This window comes from Dermacentor silvarum, unplaced genomic scaffold (assembly GCF_013339745.2).
Source record: "Dermacentor silvarum isolate Dsil-2018 unplaced genomic scaffold, BIME_Dsil_1.4 Seq125, whole genome shotgun sequence".
NCBI lineage: Eukaryota > Metazoa > Arthropoda > Arachnida > Ixodida > Ixodidae > Dermacentor > Dermacentor silvarum.
This window is the reverse complement of record NW_023605679.1, coordinates 1-16,140: the sequence shown is the minus strand read 5'-3', so window position 1 is coordinate 16,140 and position 16,140 is coordinate 1. Positions and strand designations below refer to the sequence as shown.

Here is a 16,140-nt window from a genome sequence, read left to right as displayed (position 1 = left end):
TTCTTTAAATTCACTGGGGATGCATGCGCCGGGAGAACAGCTCTCCGCCATCAAATGCATTTTGAGGAAAGAAAATAAATATGTATTGCTCGTATGGCACTTACAATGGTTGCCATACTTTCAGGCGAAACTCTTGCGGGCACAGTAGCTCACAAATGTGTCTTATTCACAATTACAATATGAAGGGTTTCCTTGGCGGCTTGTGTACATATAGGCCGAAGGCTTGTTGTTTTCTTCAGTCGAGTTGGTTTGACTGATTTACAAGGAGTATTCTCAGAAACTTCTCGGTAATTAGATTTGCGGATCGTATCGCATTACTGTCGTCAACACCTTCAGGGCAGCTCAAGATGGGAGCGCGTTGTAAATAGGGGCTGCACTGCTCTTTCAGAGTACTTCTAGTTCATTCCTGCGTGGCAGGTGTTCGGAGGCTTTATCGAAAAAAAAAAAACGCTATTATTATTTATTTTTATTTTACAAATACTGCAATCGCCATGCGGTGATTTTAGCAGAGTGGTACAAGCATAACGAATACATTGTTATGTACAGAAAATGCACACGGTAATAAAGAAAACTGTTATTTGAATAAATACAAAGCGTACAGGTTGGGCACACGCAACGTTACTCTAAAGAAGTAAAACACTGTCACTGCAAACATGGCACAAACAAAATAATGTCACTGTAAACATGATAAAAAAGAAGTTAATGTTGGCGCAGAGACGAGTACGTCATTTTTTTAGCTGGTTCCAGTCCACTACTGTGCGCGTAAAAAAAGAATACTTAAAAGAGTTGCTGCGTGAGGAAAAAGGAGTTATAGTGAAATTATGTATTTGCCGAGTAGCGCATCCGGAGGAGAAGGCTAGTGATCTTTGTTATGTCCGATCTTATAATTCCCCTTTATTAGTTGATGCTATCTTGTCCAAATATCTTGTCCAAAAGCGCTAGAAACTCGGGCTTGAAACTCATTGCTTGAGAACTGGTGAAAAGAAACACCGGGTGTTTTCCCGGAACGCGACTTGCAATACGGAAGACAGCAATACACCATCACACAGCAGTTATATACCGATCTGCAATGAACGGCGCCAAGTCTTGGCTGTGGCCGCGCGTACTAAAGGCATTGTACGACCGTCTTCAGGATGGATGGATGGATGGATGAAGAACTTTATTAGTGTCCTTCTGGGCGCGGAGCCCACAAATTACTTCATACTGAACGACACTGACAGAGCACCGAATAAAATGCGCGGGAAAGCGATCGTGCGAGCGCGAAGGCAAGCGCATGTACGCAGAGCAGGGTCAGGGTCGCAGCGCCCCTACCGCCGACGGGTGGCGAAACGTGCTGAGAAACTCTCCCATTGTTTCCCCGACGGGTGAGAAGGCCGTAAGAAGCGAGCGCGCGCGCCAGTCGAGCCCGGCCGTGGTGAGAGCAACCAACGTTCAACGGCGGCGGCGGAGTGTTGCAAGTACAGTACACTGTAGTTACAGTGTACTAGAATACCTTGGGTAGTGGAAAGAGCGCGCGGCGCGGCCTATGGGAGAGCTGTTGCCACTTCTGTAACCGCCGCGCGTGGCGCTGGCGTCAAAAAACCGAGGAGATCGCGGCCGCAGTAGCGGCTGTCAGTGAGGTTGCGGACGCAGTTTCTGCTTCTTTTACCGCGTTTCCGACACGTTAGATTTTCTTGCGCTATCGCAAAATTCCGCAAAATCTATTTTAACGCCTTCTTATGATTTCCACTATCTTTGTTTACCGTAGAACAATAATCGGTGTCAGTTTCCTTTACAAAATTGACATGCCGTATACCGCCTCTCGCTGTGTCACCTCTATGTTCTTTTTGCAATGCACCTGAATCCACTGATCGCTTATTTTTTTCCTCTTGTGCCACCGAACATGATACTTAGTAGCGCAAAACTCGAAATAAAAGACAACAGTGAAAGACGAGAGGAAAAGAAAGACGAGTGCTACCGTAAACACCAATTCGCCCAACAAGAAGTTATTCTGTTGTGCCACCGAATTTTAAGACTGATGAAACACTTAGAAATTCCATTTAGAAAGACTAACCTCGCCAACGATTCTATCTTTTTGGGTGACTTCACTGGGACACAGCCACAAGGATGCTTTTCTTGTAGTTTACAATTTCATAAGAGGCACAAAAAGAGTACCTTGCTGGATTTCTAGAATTAAGAATTATTCCTATTATTTAGCTTTTTTATGTCAAAATTATTTTATCTTAAAATTCTTTATGGTATTTTTCTAATTTCTGCTATACAAATTTAGTTTTTGTTTAAGTTCTAATAAACATAGTTGAAATCACCTGATTCTTGGCCAATCCCCCGTAGTGGGTATGAGCCAACAATTGGGAGATGAGATGAGGTTGCAAGAGCCGGTACCCCAGATTTCGTGAGCTAAATGAGCGGACGTTGTCGTTGTTTAAAGTCCCGAAAGACGAAGCTCAACGAAATCAGTCGAATAGGAATTTGCACCGCAAAGACAATTAAGCAACACTCGGAAACGTCGGCGGTTTGCGACTACCCGTCTGCACTTCATTGTAAGGGCTTTTAACCGCGCCGGGTGCCAGAACCCGGAAACTGATAACTATCTAAAGCTAAGCCGCTGCACATGAGCGTGCTTGCTTGATTTTCAGGGAACCTTACTCCGTTCCTTTAAACTTTTGTGTTTACGCACACCAGCTTTGAACAAATTGTGTTGTGATTATACCTGGTGCACATGTCTTGAACCAACGGATTTAAATAAACAGTTGGTCTGTAAAAAATGTTTTTTCCCTTCAATTTTGCATTTTATATGCTTCAGTATCAAATGAAACGATAGCTTCGTCGTGTGTTTGAGGAACAAGAGAAACCCGTAAGAAAAGAGGAGAGGTTTGCCACTCCAGGGACAAAACATTACGCCGCCGTGGTGGCGTAGGGGCTTTGGTGCTGCGCTGCTAAGCCCGCGGTTGCGGGATCGAATACCGGCCGTGGCGGCCGCATTTCGATGGGGGCGAAATGCAAAAGCACCCTTGTACCGTTCATTGAGTGCACGTTAAGGAACCCCAGGTGGTCTAAATTAACCCGGAGTCTCCACTACGGCGTGCCTCATAATGAGATCGCGATTGAATTTAAATTTTACTCCAAAATATAAAAAAAGAAACGCGCAGAACACCTGGAATTGCTGTCTGTTAGTGCCGCAAAGGCGCGTGCCTGTGATAAGAGAACTGGCGGGAGTACGAAGTGCCCGGAGCGTGCACTCGGGACGTGATGTATGCATCTCACAGGGGCTGTTCGTATTAACACGCCAGTAAATTGACGCAGACGTCGCCGTTCCACGCAAGATCTCCTAAGACGACTTCTTACTGTAAGCGCGAAGCTTCACGCACTTCGTGCCTTGGCGCCGTCTCCTCAGCGGAGGTAATCTGACGAAAGCTTAGCCCTACTGAAGTCATATTGCTTTAATTAATTCGCTCATAAGCTAGCAATGACATTTGCAGCTCGAGTAGTATGCATAACTGCAGTAATAATAAAAGAAAACTTCCGTGCTTGCGGCTGCATGACCGCTTTCGAGCGCTTGCTGGTGCTCGGTTAGGAGCCGCTGGCGCCACCTGGTAGCGTTAACATCAAGTGCCTCACGCGCTGCCCGCCGCTCTTTCCACTACCCAAGTATTCTAGTACACTCTACTGTAGTTGCAAGAAATCATGACAGCAGCGGCGGCGCTGCAGTCGCCAGCAAGATCGCTCCCCGGGCGCGGAGGCACGGCGGTTGGTGCTGCGGGTTTCGAAGCGGACGTTTTTGTTCGCAATTAGCGGTCGCATATTTGACATAACTACCGTGAAGCTAATGCATATCGTACCTTGTTAGTAGAGGAGACAATAAATGACTAACAGCTATCCTCTGATGAGTGGTTAAGTGTTAAAAATGCATTAGATTCGGGCACGTCACGGCCGGCACAAGTATTTTTCGCTCGTTTCGGTCGCACGCGTTCTACGTGCTTTCCCGAATCGTCGGGAGTGAGAAAAAAAAAATGATTTCAGCTAATGCGAAGAATATTATGCTAGTGGTGTGGGTAAAAAAAAAGCTGCACAATGAAGAGCTCCTTAGGTCATAGTACTGCGACGCACTGCATCCTGCTCGTCAAATTGGTTAATACCAATATGCTTTAGAAATCGTTCCACATAGGAGTTAACTAAAAAAAAAACTTATTTTAGCCGCCAATGTGAAGAACTAGAATGGTGGTGCCTATGAAGAGTACTCAAAAGGACGACAGACAGCACTTCATTATGTGATTCAATATACAGGGTGTCCCAACTATCATGCAACACGATTTAAAAATATGCAAATGCCCCGCAGCTGGACAGAACCAAGGCAATGTTATTTGCCGTCGCTTGTAGATACTCAGACTATTTTTACATTCCACCTAATTACATAATTAGTCTCAAATAATTAATCAACTTCTCAAATATTATAATTAGATGAAAAGTGTCAATGTGAAAATTGTAGAGCAACTTGAAAAACTACGATACAGCCTTCTGTTGCTCAATACGTGCTACATAAAAGTGTTTTTCCGAGCATGAAAGAAGCCCACGAATAGACGCAAAATTGCCGCGCGGCTGGCCGCTCGAGGCACTTTGCGTGTATTCTCTGGCTTCTTTCACGCTCGGAAAAACACTTTTATGTAGCACGTATTGAGCAAAAGAAAGTTGTATCGGTAGTCTTTTAAGTTGCTCTACAATTTTCACATTGACACTTCTCATCTAATTATAATATTTGAGAAGTTGATTCATAAATTAAGACTAATTATGTAATTAAGCGGAATTCAAAAAATAATTGGAGTATCTACAAGCGACGGCAAACAACATTGCCTTGGTTCTGTCCAGCTACAAGGCATTAGGATATTTTTAAATCTTGTTGCATGATAGTTGGGACACCCTGTATATGATTCAACTGGGGTTCGAAGTGCAGCTCGCAGATCTTCGAAGTCCTGTCTAAGGCCTTGTATGCACGGGGCATGGGCCGCTGCCACGCTTTAAGTGCCTCATTGTCATCAGGCACCGAGAAAAGGGATGTTTTTTGTTTTTTTCTGCATTTCTAGCAGAAACATAGCCTGTTGTGCAGCCCGGCGCTAAACAGTGCGTCTGTCGTTTCATTTGACTTGCCATGGCTTCTTACGGCATGGCAACGTGTAAAAATATTGTCACCACAAGGAGGCCGAACTGCACAGCGTGAATGCGAAGAGAAACGAGCCGTGGAGCTAAAAGAACCAAACAGAACCATGCAAACCGAGTGCTCTCGCTAGCTCCGGCAGCAGCCAAACTACAGCGGAGGCATCTAAGCGTCGACGCGCGCGCCACTTGGCATCATGAATCACTGCAACACATGCCGCACTCTCCGACAGCTGCGTTGCTCCCACCTCCCCTTCTAGCCACCGTAGGCGCGTATAGGAATGTGCTTTATTACGAAATAAAGCACCCAGAAAAGAGTGAGGATCATGGCTTCTGTTGAAACGAGAGCATTTGAACGAATGGTGACTTCGCACTCCGCTTGCAAGCTCCACCCACCACGTATAACAGAAAAACTTGGCTGAGACGTTCACAGGAGCGTATGCTACCCGCAGACTATGTTATTTCACCAAGCCCGAGCGGTGGTTCATTCAGGGTTCCCTTAAATAGTTTTTTTTTTGCATAAGTCATCCCAGTTGATTAACTAATTGAGCAGAACATATATGGTATAAAAATCCTCTGAGGAACGCCACATGATGGCAAAGCATATGTGATTGGCTTCACCCAGCTGCATTTTACCGTTTTCTTCTTTCTAATCCCTGGCTCAAGTTAAGTGGAACCCTCGGTACACTAAATACGTTGATGTTCCTGTATTGCCTATTCAGTTTCGAAGGTTGTACGCATTATTTCAATGTAATTTCATCACACCACCAATGGCTGATTTCCTGCTTTTAAACAGCTCAGTAATTTTTCTCCAATCTGATAATGTTACAAAAGCTTTGACTCTCGGGTAGAAAGTAAACGTTATGTATGGTGACAATAAGGCTCTGGTTAAGCCAATAAAAACGACTGCATGAAGCTTGAAATGTGAATGTGCTAGTCTGACAAGTAGAGATTTTCTGGCTGGGTATCAGAAGAGACGACGTGCTGGAGCTTGTGTCATATCTGCTGATCACCAGCTGCACGAGTCTGCTTAAGCACTGAGGTTGCTAATAAGAAAATTAAAACAAATACCAGCCCCGCAGTTTTGCCAAGATTGCTTCAGTAGTACATATTGCTTGTACAGTATAACCAATTCAGCCAAAGTGAAATTTTGTTGCAGTTGGCCTTTGACGCCTTCCATCATTTCATAGGAGGACAATCATAGTCAATAGGCAGAAAACATCGAATCACAGGACGTCTTTAGTTTCAATGATTGTCCGCCAACCTGTAAAAACTCCTCCTCCTATCTATTAGTTTACATTCCTATCGGGCCGCCACCAACACTCTGTGTTCACGTGACCAGCTGGTGCAACACGGCGACCATACAGCGCAATCCTATAACCAACAGTGCCACAGCAATTTATCGCATGGTATAGAATGTCTTCTATAACTAGCGATGAAGTTAGAAGGGCCTTGGAAGACATGACCAGGCGAAAAGCTGCTGGAGAAGATGGAATAACAGTCGATTTAATCAAGGATGGAGGAGATATCATACTTGAAAAGCTTGTGGCCATTTATACACAATGCCTCATGACTTCAAGTTTACCAGAAAGCTGGAAGAACGCCAACATTATACTAATCCATAAAAAGGGAGACGTTTAAGAATTGAAGAATTATAGACCCATTAGCTTTCTTTCAGTATTGTATAAAATATTCACCAAGATAATTTCCAATAGAATCAGGGCAACACTTGACTTCAGTCAAGCAAGAGAACAGGCTGGCTTCAGGAAGGGATATTCTACGATGGATCATATACATGTCATCAATCAGGTAATCGAGAAATCTGCAGAGTACAATCAACCTCTCTACATGGCTTTCATAGATTGTGAAAAGGCCTTTAATTCAGTAGAGATACCAGCAGTCACAGAGGCACTGTGTAATCAAGGAGTACAGGAGGCATAAGTGAATATCTTCGCAAATATCTACAAGGATTCCACAGCTACCTTGGTTCTCCACAAGAAAAGTAGTACAAAGTTACCTATCAAGAAGGGGTCCAGGCAAGGAGACACAATCTCTGCAATGCTATTCAATGCATGCTTAGAAGAAGTATTCAAGCTCTTAGACTGGGAAGGCTTAGGAGCGAGGATCGACGGCAAATATCTCGGCAACCTTTGGTTTGCAGATGACACTGTCCTATCAGCAACAATGGGAACGAATTACAACAAATGAGTGAGGACCTTAATCGAAAAAGTGTAAGAGTGGGGTTGAAGATTAATGTGCAGAAGACAAAGATAATGTTCAACAGCCTGGCAAGGGAACAAAAATTCAGGATCGCCAATCAGCCTCTAGAGTCTGTAAAGGAGTACATTTATCTATGTCAATTACTCAAAGGGGATCCAGATCTTGAGGAGGAAATTTACAGAAGAATAAAATTGGGTTGGAGTGCATACGGCTGGCATTGCTTCTATAACTTAACTGTAACTTCTATAAATCCTGACTGGGAGCTTACCATTGTCGTTGAAAAAAAAAGTGTACAATCATTGCATTCTACCGGTGCTAACATATGGGGCAGAAATTCGAAGTTAACAGAGAAGCTCGAGAACAAGCTAAGAACCGCATAAAGAGCGATGGAACGGAAAAAGTCGCAGTTTCGCCCGAAAGGCCAAGCAACAATTGCGATAGCAAATTAGTAGAGAGCTATATGGAGTAAGGATACCGGTAGTACGTTTTATCGGCTGCATAAACTTGGACACATTCGCTTACTAACTGAATTAACAAGCATGGCGTCAGTGAGCACAAGCAAACATGAATAGATCACACTGGATGACCGCAGACAACCACTGTCAAACAATGGCGTGAGCAAGCACGGCAGCAGCAGCGAGGGAAGGTTCGTGCGGTCTATCGCTTCAATGGAAACTGAGCAGCGAAAGCACAGTGCATACAAAGGCAAGAGCCCCTGTGGAGATCGCTTTCAAGATACGGTGCGCGCGACAGCCCGCAGTCGCGCAAAGTAAAAGTACGCAGTTGCTGGCAGAGTAGAAGCCACAACCCCTCCCTCCCACGCTGCCTTAACGCTTTCCTCCTTTCACGTGGGAGATCGAGTCGCCAGTTCCCCTTGCGCCCGGTCACAAGATATGCATTTGGTGCCGCAGCTTAATGTTGCCTCCCCTCCCTCCCTCTTTCCCACCCCCCCCCCACGGCCTTTCGCACAACGAAGACTTCGCGTCTGCTCCCCTCCATGCATTTGGTCTCCGTGAAAGTGCACGTCCCTCGCATGCTTTCACTTGCACATACAGCATACGGTGCGCGGCAACGATTTTATCGTCCTTGGAGTTTATGGAACCTGACGGCGACGGCAGAAATACGCTTGGAGTGTCCATATAATTGCTATTGCAATAAAATGTTAGGCCTAATGTTAAGAGACCGAAAGAGAGCGGTGTGGATCGGAGAGCAAACGGGGATAGCTGATATTCTAGCTGACATTAAGAGAAATAAATGGCGCTGGGCAGGCCATGTAATGCGTAGGAAGGATAACCGTTAGACCATAAGAGTTGCAGAATGGATACCAAGAGAAGGGAAGCGCAGTCGAGGACGGAAGAAAATTAGGTGGGGTGATGAAGTCAGGAAATTTGCAGGCGCATGTTGGAATCAGCTAGCGCAAGACAGGGGTAATCGGAGATCGTAGGGAGAGGCCTTCATCCTGTAGTGGACATAAATATAGACTGATGATGATGATGATGATGATAGAATGTTGACATACGCAAACCAATATTGTATTAATGCATCGATTGCAAATACAAGCCTAAGATCAGTGTAAATGAACACAATGGCCCAGCAGTTCTCAGTGGCATACAACAATCCACTTTAATCGCAGTGCCGCCACAGTATCTTTTTCTTCTCATGTACCTCACTCATGCTCACCACTTGCCGTCGACAATATTCTAGCATACTCTAGTACAATAACTTATAGCTACACTGTTGCCAGAACCAGAAGCATTGCTTTGTTGAAAAATGAAAAACTGAAGACAGCAGCTTTCAAATGAAATGCAAATATTTTCAAAAGTGGTTTCTGCTTATTTGCCATTTTCTTTTTCTCGTTAACTACTGCAAAGCCTAGCTGTATTGTTATGTATACAGTAATTCTATAGCTGGGAATTCTCTTGTGTTTTTGAAATTTCTTTTTTATTACTTTGTATAGTGATGCTGTATAACTGCTGCTCCTGCTTTTAGCTATACCTTGTTGGCCCTCTCCTTCACATAGTACGCCAACTCTGGAGCCTCTGAGGCATGTTAATAAATGGATAAATATGTATATTACAAATCAGTTCTGCGGAATTACGCAAGGTGAAGAAGGTTCATGAAAGGAAAAAATTGACATCTACCCGTATGTAGCACGGAGGAAACCCAAAGGAAACCCACAAGGGTTTCACAGAAACAAAGCTTCATAGTTGAAGAAAAATTCGCCCTGTTTGGGATTCGCACCCGGGACCAACACCACAGGAGGCTAGCAGATACGTAGCGCGAGGGCGCATTAATCGACAGCTCGAAGCACAAGGACAATGAATAACGCAATTCAGTTCTGCGGAATTTCGCAAGGTGGAGGAAGGTTCACAAAAGGAAAAATTTACATCCACCCGTGTGTAGCACAAAGCTACAAAAGAAACCCACATGGATTTCCCAATTTTTCCTTTTATGTATATTACACACGAAATACGTATGTGTACATAAATATGTATATGCCTTATTGCCAAGCACACATTGAATAACAGGCTGTTAGCCAGGCTGATTGAAATCCAGTGTTGCCTTGACTCTATTATAGATTACCATGGAGTGTTTAGAATATTACCAAGAGGCAAATGTGATGCTAACAACTTCATCCAGCATAGGAATGATATGAAGTACTACCAGTAACAATGTGGTCTGTGTAATTGCTTATGCAATGATGTGACTACAGCTTTGTGAACACCTCTTTGACAAGGAAAATGCAGTAAATACATCACTACTGCAATCCTTTTTTTTTTTTTTTTATATACACTGCGCTAGAATGTATCACTAAAACAGCCACGTATCACGTAAACCACCACAACGTTGCGAGGTTGTGAGTGATTGCTTAAACTCTTTTCACCTGCTTGCAGGATCAATAGCAATGCCATTGCATTACCCAGACAGTGCCACATGATAAGGACAATAACATCACTACACTAGCATAATTATGCTTGACAGCATTGCAACAATGCAAAGTAGTAAGCTACGACAGGATGGGAAACATACTGACCACGAACAAGCTGAACTTACCTAGCAAAATGAATCCATAGAGCTGCAGGAAGCTACCACAATGTCAATGCGAAATTTGTATTTCCCATCGTTCCCATAGCACTTCAATGTATAGAGCACATGATTTCTCTAATAGTTCGATATGCAACTTTGTAAACTGCCTCAGCCAACCCTGAAGAGTATGAACAGCAACTGGACTAACAACTTTCAGTTCTTCCAACATTGCCAAACTTTGAAACCCCAATTCACTATGACACAATTACCCTTTACTCCTATACACTCTACACATGTCACAATTATATCATACCCTCAGATACATATTTTCAGAAGCAAGCAAAACAAAGATTAAAAATGTAGTTAAGTGTGTTAAATATTATATCTGCAGCAGTCTCAGGCTTCTTGAAAAAGAAATGAATACACATATGAAAAAAAAAAAGAAAGAAAGCTGTACTTACGACTCATATTTACTTTGAAGTAGATCAAAAATAGCAGGCAGTATTGTCTGGCACATATCTAAGGTCCATATTTGCCTGTAATGAAAGCACATTCATCAATTTGTAATCCATGTACAAAGAGGCAGCACATTACTTGCAGATAAATTGTTATCCCTTTCATCAACTCCCTCCTACATATGTATACCATTGCAAAGATATGCTTTACTGCTAGAAAGTGCCACAAGTTACTGTGCATTAATAGCAGCACAGCCATTTTCACCACCTCCTTCAAATTGCAGTACTATTATAGTGAATTTTGTGTCAGGAGTCACAGGGAGCTAAATTCAGCAAGTTAGGTGCATGACCCAGTCCCCAAACCTTCGTATTGGCCCTGTAATGCTATACGTAAATAAGATTCACTTACGGCCTTAAAACTACAATATTGAGAACGTCTACAAGTGTAGACTGGTCGTTCATATTTATTGCTGTATCAAGTGCCATCTGTAATAGAAAAAAAGATGCCATATTAAAGAAATGGTAATTCACCACCAGAAAAAAAAAAAAAAAGCGTAAGGCAAACACTGCAACACCTGGTAACCTACTAAACATATATGCTCTGTTATCCAGTTATCACCACACAAATGATCAGCATGATGGGGGTGTAAAGGCTAAAAATAAGTCAACAACTTTACAAGAATCATCTACTTGCTTTTGCAACACCACTGCCTGAAGCCTTTTTTTTTCCTCTCCCAAGTTTCAGGGCACAATACAGATGCAGTACATGTCAGAACTGCTATTCAGAGTACAACATACAAGAATAACCTTTTTTTTTTTTTCAGTTATAACTGTTCAGCTACAACTCACCCACTGCAGCTGCAGGGTGTCTACTAAATTATTCAATATATATTCCCTGAATTTTCCAAGTTTTTCCCTGATGTTGTCAATAAAATTCTCTAATAATATTATTAACAACAGAAAAAAGTTTTGAGAGTTGATACAGAGGCACGATTCACACAGACAATTCCATGCACAGAACAGTTTATTGCAGCACCAAAACGAGATTATGAGCACATCTATTCACTGCTTTCAAACGTCAATTTCCTCCTGGGGAAGAGAAGCCTAATTCTGTGCTTCATTGATGAGCCTTTGCTTCTTTTGTTGGAGTTCCTTGATGCGGGTGGCCACCCTTTTCTTGTTTTGTTCAGCTTCAGATGCATGTTTGCGCCACGCACCATTTCCACCATACTGTCTATAATATCAACATTGGCTACACCACATACTTTGAAACTCCATCATACACTATTCTTTGCGCAATCACAGATTCTTCTTTCAGGTTCTCTATGGCGCACTCTTTTTTGACAGAAAAACCTCTTACGACGGCAGCTTTGCCATGGGACATGGTGAGGATGATCTTGACAAAGGTAAACAACACCTTATGGTTTCATGAGCACAGCTAAAGCCACAAGGTGTCGCGTCTCTGTGCCGTTCTATCAAAGTTCTTCAGATGTAGCTGTGCAGAGTTCAGCGAACAGACGTGCACATTGGACCGGTGCGGCGCCTACTTAGCTTCCAAGCCAGTCAGCCCCCACTGGTGCTCTGTGAGTGTTTCCAGCGCAATTGCTAGATGTTTTTTGCCAACCTCCACTGACAAGGCGCAGGCCGGATCCAAGCAACTCACTCCTGTCGTTAGCTTGTACTGTAGAGGCGACCTTTCCATAATCTTCTACGAGCACACTTTCAAAAAAGAAATGCATTCCTTCTTGGAAGTAAGCATTTTAAGTTAAAATGGTTTTGCAGATTTTTGAAGTTCGTTCCTTGGCAGCAATACCAACATCAAAAGCATTGACAGAAACAACGTTCTCGGGCTTCTCCAAATCTATGTTAAGCAAATTGAAGGGCATGCCAGCAGCATTCAAAATTTCTTGTTTAATGATCCTTCCCCGCAGCGATCGTAAGACAGCCTCCAATGCTAAGGAAAGGAAGGGGATCAGATTTCCATTTGAAATTGCCAGGAATGGCTTCGATTCCTAAGCCACTGCTAGCATGAAAGCCAGTTTTGCCAGCAGCATCGTGTCACCCACTAGTGTCTCAACTGTTATGTAACTGGTGCACGGTGGCTTGCTCTTGGCTTAAGCTGAACCCTCCACATACTTTATCAAGTTTGGTAGTACTTGAAGAGCTCTTGAAATCAACATGATGTTTTCAAGTCATCGAACCGCACAGAATGCGAGAGGAAACAATGTGCTTGCTGTGATGCGAATGTAATCAGCACGTGCGCTGAAACACACTTGAAAAGGTTATAAATGCTACGCAGAAAAACTACCAAATTACAGCCAATTGGTGCATGGCCTGTTTTGAAGGCACCATAGACCACATGCAGGCCACAGCTTCCAATGTCCAGGATTTTTCGACTGTCATGACAACTGAGCTCTTCCTTAAATGATCTAAAAAATTTGAGGTTAATATTTGGCCCATCCATTCACACTTGTAATATCTTCTGCTTTATGTCCTCTGTGGCTTTCTTGAAAGCAAGTGTCAGGTCTTCCGAACAGGTGTGGCTGAGAAAACACGAAGTCAGATATTGAGTTTTTACAGTAGCGTCAGTCGACTCCCAGTATCTGACATCCATTTATTCTTTCTGCACTACTTTGTTTAAATATTCATCGAATGCTAGAGCTATATATGGTGCTTCAGCAAGAGCTGATAGCAGCTTCTTTCGGAAGAATGGCGCGATGCCATGACAGATGGTATATCCGACTGTCTTTTCCCAATTGCACTTTTGCGGCAATTTCACAAGACGGGAACATCAATGGAAAGAGCGCCGCCGATGATTCCACGGAATGGAGCAATGCATGAGTCATTACAACATTCATGCACCATATTATCTCAGCCTTCGTAACATCTTCCTTCAATAGAAAGCCACGTACCGAGATGTGTGCATGAGCTGATTTAGCAGGAGGCATCGATGAGGAGCCTGCTCTCCTCGCCCCTTTGTCGACGGTCATCGCGGATGACAGGGCTGCACTGCTTGGCTTAATGAACGAGAGTACAATGGAATCTCGATGATACGATCATGGCCAATACGAATTTCCCGATGATACGAATTTTTCTGTGGTCCCGGCCGAGCCCCATTACTTTGCAACGTGCAAGAGAACGGTTGTTACGAATCGATTTTCGACCCGCATTGGTTGATACCAATAAACGCCGCCCCACCGACGGCCGCAAAAGAGAACAGCGCGCAGTTACGCGCTTTCTCCCTTTCTCTTTTGGTGCGGGAGGCGCAGACGCGGCGCCGGACATCGCGGAGGCTGCGACTGGGCACGAAGAGTTTGAAACGGTGGCGCTTTTATTGCTTTTGTGCTTTTCCCCACACAGGCGTGGGGAAGCACGGCCGCCGCAGCGAGCGAAGGTTTGTGCGGTCTATCACTTCAATGGAAACTGAGCGGCGTAAGCACAGCGCATACAAAGGTCAGAGCCGTGTGGAGATCGCTTTCAAGATATGGTGCGCGCGACAACACTGACAGCCGGCACAGGCGCAAAGTACAAGAACGCATTAGTACAAGTACAAGAGCGCAAAGTACAAGCCGCCGCGCTGCCTTCCCGCTTTGCTCCTTTCGCGTGGGAGATTGCGTCGCCAGTTACCCTTGCGCCCGGTTTCAAGATACACATTTGGTGCAGCAGCACAGCGTCGCCCCCCCACCTCCCTTCCTCCCATACCCCCATGGCCTTTCGCACAACGGAAGTCGCGTTTGCTCTACGCTCTGCGTTCGCTCTCCGCGAAGGCGCGCGTCACCCGTGCGCTTTCACTCGCAAATACTGCACATACGGCACGCGGCAACGATTTTATCACCCTTGGAATGTTGCTCCACGTCTCATGCTCCTCCTCCGCATCGCCCTCGTTGATCTCCTCTCCCATCGGTGGGCGCACCTCGTTGAGAAGCGTGCTCGCTACCACCCTTGTTGGCGAGATTTTCCCGCGGAAGTCGCATTATAACCAGTATTTCGTCTTATGCGGCTGCAATGCAAGCGGTATGCGTATACATGGAGTTCTATGGGAGGGTAAACAGGTGTCGGAAAAGGTCGCGTTGTAGCCAGTTCTGCACTATAAACGGTTGCGTTATAAGTGGTCTATACTGTAAATGCTTTTTACATAGGTGTGCCTGAGTGAGTTCACATCCGACTCTTTAATTTAGCTAGTTTTAATTGTGTTTCGATGATACGAATTTCAGCTAATACGAATATTTTTCGTGACCCAGTGAGATTCGTATCATCGAGGTTCCACTGTAAACGTGTCTGGGAACCACTTTCCAGCGCCTTGATGGCATTCTTATGCTTTATACTTACAGCGTGGCTAGACACCGCGGTTTTTCCCATGTTGCTCAAGCAAAACGTCTTGCGACACACTGTGCATTGTGCACTATATACATCGTTGGGCACAGGCTTAGTCCATCTCGTGAAGTTGGATACGTTGGCGTTGGTCCAGTTACCATTGAACGAGCACTTAGTTGACTTTGACATTGTCGCTTTCAAGTCTTTTCAAAAGCAGCTTGGAGAAGTTCACCGCAAAACAAAACTATAAAAATGCCCCAGCCACAACAAAGCGCAACACAGCAAAACCCATGGAGACACCACAGATTACCACAGAATTTAGATATGACATTACTAATCTGATGATGATGATAGTTGCCATTAAGACCATTTGCAGCTGGCTGGTTATTAGCACCACTTAGTGGAAATTAAAAAAAACTGCGGAGAGAGCTATGATGCACCGAGCCGGGGATCTACGGCACAATCTCGGAGGTCGCGTGTAGCAGCGCTGTTGTTGCACACAGCCTCCGAGACCTTCACGATGTTCGCAACGGTCTCGGACGATGTGTGCAATAACGGCGCTGCTGTACGCGGCCTCCGAGCTTGTGCCGGAGATCGTGTTCATCGCTCTGTCGATAATACCGGCCACTTTCCCTGATTTGTTCACCTTTTTTTGTAATTTCTCTGACGATTCCCCCGAGTTTTCCAGACATAATGAGAATCCCTGATAATTCCCGGCTTTCCTCGTTGGTAGACACCCTGAGCTGAAAACTGCACTAAGCCATAAATTTCTATAAATTTAGATCTTTTATGTGCTAGCATCACAAAAAAAAATATGTTCCCATACCAGCCATGCTGACTAGCATGTTGTGGATGCACATTTTACATAAATTTTTAATAAAAATTTTGGGCAATGATTACATGGCTAATCCTTTGCAGCCATAAAAGTGGTACTGAATGATACACCAGTGTGTGCATTTGAGCTTAGGCAACTGAG

At 44.3% G+C, this 16,140-nt stretch overlaps 1 pseudogene; it reads right to left on the bottom strand.

The window, feature by feature from the left end:
• Positions 1-12,852: 12,852 nt before the first annotated feature.
• Positions 12,853-13,876, bottom strand: LOC125941716 (uncharacterized; annotated as a pseudogene).
• Between the last annotated feature and the right edge of the window lie 2,264 nt (positions 13,877-16,140).